We start from the raw sequence: 4,732 nt of genomic DNA, 5'->3' as shown, positions 1-4,732 counted from the left end.
ACCTTAGTCTCCAGAGAGACACCACTGCTCTTCAGCACTTTGGAGAGGTCCCTAACAGCAGACTTTCCCATGGCAATGCGCCTTTTAATTTCCTGGCTTCTGGTGCCAAGACTGTTGAATGCCATGGGAAAACAAGGAGGATAGAAGGAGAATTAATGCCTTTGAGGTTTGGTGCCAGAGAAGAGTATTGCGGGTACCATGGATTGCTAATAAAACAAGAAGATTCATCCTGGAAAGGGTTAAGCCGGGCGGCTCCTTGGAGGCAAGGATTCTAAGGCTCTAACATACTTTGGACATGTTGTCAGGAGGGACCGGTCCTTGGAGAGGGACATCATGCTTGGTAGGGTGGAGGGACAGCGCACGAGGAGAAGGTCCTCTATGAGGTGGATTGATTCAGTGACTGGGTTAATAGGGATGGGAGTATCAGAGATGGTGCGATTGTCACAGGACAGAGCAGAGTTTTGGGCTGTTGTACATAGGGTCGGTATGAGTTGCAAGGGACTCAACGGCACATAACAACAACAACAACACTTCTGTTATATAATCTCAGCTGTGCTTTTAGTCTATTCTTGAAGTCTGTATGTCAATTCATTTAATTTAGCACTTTTTCCTTTTACTGACCCTGTACTTTTCCAAGCATGATGTCTTTCAAATATAATTCAGCTTTTTAAACTGGAACACCAGTTTATCATTTTAGATGTCACAATATTAAATACTATATGATCATATCTCTGGGTTGTTGTCTCTGATATGGAAAATATTTGAATAAAAGAAGAAATTGGAGAGGAATTACTTAGATGATAATGGATAAAAAAATTTTGAATTCTCATATTTACACTAATTTTATATACATTTTTATGTTATCAATTTTTCATCTTTGATGGATACTTTGAGGTCTGTTATATATTTTGAAATGACTTATTTGTGAGTTTTTCCAAAAATAATATTTTTATTTAAATATAATCTCAAATTCACTGCTACTGAGTCATTTCCACTCACGGTGGCTGTCCTTTGACTTTCAGAGGTCATAAATATTATCAAGAGGGGACTTCTCATCTTCCTCCAGAGCCATTGGTGGATTTGAGCCCCAGGAGGTATTTGGCTTTTATAGCAACACAAATACATTCTATACTACACCCAACAGAGTTCCTTAAACAAAATATGACATAGAACTGTATGGTCACTCAAAAGCCAATATTTTACATAAAACAATAACTTTCTCATTGCTCTTTGTTTAATGGAGACTACTCCACTCATGCATAGGGTTTTTAGAGGCCTATTGTTTCAGACAAAGATTCTCACCACTGGACCAATCAGTAGCATCAGGATGGATGGTGAAGAGATTGAGATTGTTCACAGCTTCAGTTTGCTCGGATCCACGAAAAACACTCTTGCCACCAGCAGTCAGGAAATAAAAAAATGTATTGCAATGGGAAAGTCTGCTGTTGGGGACCTCTCTAAAGTACTCAAGAGCAACGGTGTCTCTCTGGAGACTAAGGTGTGCCTGATACAGGCCATGGTCTTTGCAATCACTTGTTATGCATCAGAGAGTTGGACAATGACTAGGGAGCACAGAAAGAGAATTGATGCCTTTGAGCTGTGGTGCTGGAGAAGAGTATTGAATGTACCATGGACTGCCAAGAAAACAAACAGATTCATCCTGGAGAGCATTAAACCAAACCACTCCTTGGAGGCAAGGATTCTGGTTTCGTCTGACATTCTTTTGGCATGTTGCAAGGAGGGACAGGTCCTTGGAGAGGGACGTCATGTTTGGGAGGGTGGAGGGATGGCGTAAGAGGGGAAGACCCTCTATGAGGTGGATTGATTCAGTGACTGGGGTAATTGGGGTAGGTGTGTCAGAGGCAGTGTGATTGGCACAGGATAGATCAGGGTTTAGGGCTGTTGTACATAGGGTCTTTATGAGTCACAAACGACCCGATGGCACATAACAACAACAACAACAACAACATTGTTTTAGAAGTGGATAGCTAATCCTTCTTCCATGGCCTGTCAAAAGTTCAAGTAGAGATGCCTTGGAGAAAGTGCTGCTATAGTGCAAAGATGATGAAGATTTTTCTCACATACTTTGGGCATGTTGCTAGGTGAGGTTACTCCTTGGAGAAGGACATCAAGCTTGGGAAAGTGGAGGCATGGCAACGAAGAAGAAAAAGTACAACCAGGTGGACTGACACAGAAACTGCAGAAATGGGCTTGAGAATGTGTTTCAGAGATTGTGAGGATAGCACAGGATAGGACACGGTTCAGATCAGTTGTTCATTGTTGTTGATTGCCATCAAGTCGAGTACAACTCATAGAGACCCTAGGAACAAAAGACCTGAACTCTGTTCTATAATGAACATAATTTCTGTATGTTTATAGAGTTTATAGAGTTGTCTATAGGGTCACCATAAATAATATTCGACTTGATGGCACTTAACAATAGCAACTGTCCCACTCAACAACCTCCCCAGTCATTCACCACTCATTTGTCAGTTTGTTGTACTTCTTATGATAACGTACATGTTGCAAGTTATGCCACAAGGATGCCTTCAGAATAAATGTCTTCCGAATGATCGATAGAAGTTAAACCAGAGTTCCCCTTAGAAACAAGAGTATTGCTATTTTGTCTTATACTTTAAGTGTATTATGTGGAGATGTCTGCCCCTACAGATGGAATGAATGAATTAATAGACCCATCTCTTCTGTAAATTTTCACTAAAATCACAATTAAAAACACTATATAATACTATAAAAATACTATGTAATAATACACTTTAAGTGTATTACCTGGAGGATTATGTCTCTACAGAAAGACATCATAGATTAAAAAGTATATGAACTCTGTAAGTAAACCAGTATAAAATAATATTTTAAAAATAGTTCAATGAAATAACGGAAGACCTTCAAGGAAATGGATTGCCTTTGTGCTTGCCACTGATAAGATTGTGATGATGAGCCAGATTGGACAATTTCCTCCCGTCATGCATAGAGTTGCTATGAATTGGAGTTAAACGAGACGGTACCTCACAACACTACCTACCCAAAACCGTTACTTTTACTCTAACAAGGACCATGTAAGGCCACAATATTTTCAAGTGTTTAAATCCACAAAAGCAGAATAGCTGGTGGATTTGAACCGATGCCTTTCTGATTGGCAAAAAATTTTAGAATTTCTTAACCCTTTTAACAGTGTTCTACCAGCTGTTCTAATGGCGACTGCACACTAAGCAAAGCAACCCCTCCAGAACAACACAAAACAAAAACTAAACTCATTCATTTGCTCCTTTTCTTGCAACTATTTTATTTTTAGGTACCATTAAGTCACCTTCAACTTACAGTGATGATGCCTTTGAGCTGTGGTGTTGGAGAAGACTGTTGAATGGACTGCTAAGAGAACAAACAAGTTTGTCCTGGAGAGGGTGAGACCAGGCTGCTGCTTGGAGGCAAGAATTCTGAAGCTTTGTCTGATATACTTTGGAAATGTTGCAAGGAAGGAGCAGTCCTTGGAGAGAGATGTCGTGCTTGGGAGGCTGGAGAGACAGAGAAAGAGTGGAAGACCTTCAATGAGATGGATTGATTCAGTTACTGGGATAATGGTGGTAGGTATGTTGAAGACAGTGAGATTGGTATAGGGTAGAGCAGGGTTTAGGGCCATTGTACATAGGGTCACTATGAGTTGAAGGTAATCGATGGCACATAACAACAACAACAGCAACATCTACAACAGGAGGAAGCCTGGCTCAATTCTGCTCCATCATCACACTCTCATTGTGCTTACCCATTGTTATAACCACTGTGTCAATTTATTGTGTTGAGGGTCTTCTATCTTTTCCTGACTCCACTTTCTCAAGCATGATGTTCCTCTTCAGGTACTGATCTAGGCTGCTAAGATGTGAGGCAAGGTCTCACATCTGTGGTTCTAAGAAACACTCTGACTTCACGATTTCCGTGACAGATTTCTTTGTTAATTTGGTTGTCAATTGCATATTACATATTCTTCTTCAAGGTATTAATAAAATGACACAGGAAGAAATTTGTAGAGAAGTTTGCTTTTGTTTTTCCTTTTCCTTCTCTCTATAAGTACGCTTCAACCTTAGATTCAAAAAGTTATTCTGAGACTATATAAAATTACCAGTCAGGAAGGCAAACAATATCTGGGATATTGATACTTTCTTGAGTAGTTATACAGTTTTAGGTTGCTCAATTCAAGATGTGATAAGATATAAGGGAAATAACCCATTTATTTTTCATTAACATAGTATACAAACACTGAATGCTGAAGAGAAAAAGTGTCAGTCTAGAGATGATGGTGTGTCAGATCCAGGCTATGGTCTTTGCAATTACTTGCTGTGCATCAGAAAGCCAGACAATGACTAAGGATGGCAGTTGTTGTTGTTGTTTTGTGCCGTAGAGTCGTAGATGACTCATAGTGACCCTATGAACGAACAGCCTGAGGCATGGCAGATAAAGAATTAATGTCTTTGAGTTGTGGTGCTGGAGAAGAGTATTGAAGATACTATGTACTGCCAAGAGAACAAATAGGTCTTTCCTGAAGAGGATGAAATCAAGTTGCTCCTTGGAGGCAAGGGTTTCGAGACTCTTGTCTCATACAGTTTGGGCATGTAACCAGGAGGGACCAGTCTTTGGAGAAAGAAAGTGTGCTTGGAAAAGTCAAGGGATAGAGCAGGAGGGAAAGACCCTCGATCAGACACAATAACTGGGACAATAAAGG

The sequence above is a fragment of the Elephantulus edwardii genome, unplaced genomic scaffold (assembly GCF_000299155.1).
Source record: "Elephantulus edwardii isolate Elephantulus edwardi_28Jun2011 unplaced genomic scaffold, EleEdw1.0 scaffold00002, whole genome shotgun sequence".
NCBI lineage: Eukaryota > Metazoa > Chordata > Mammalia > Macroscelidea > Macroscelididae > Elephantulus > Elephantulus edwardii.
This window is presented reverse-complemented; position numbering follows the sequence as displayed.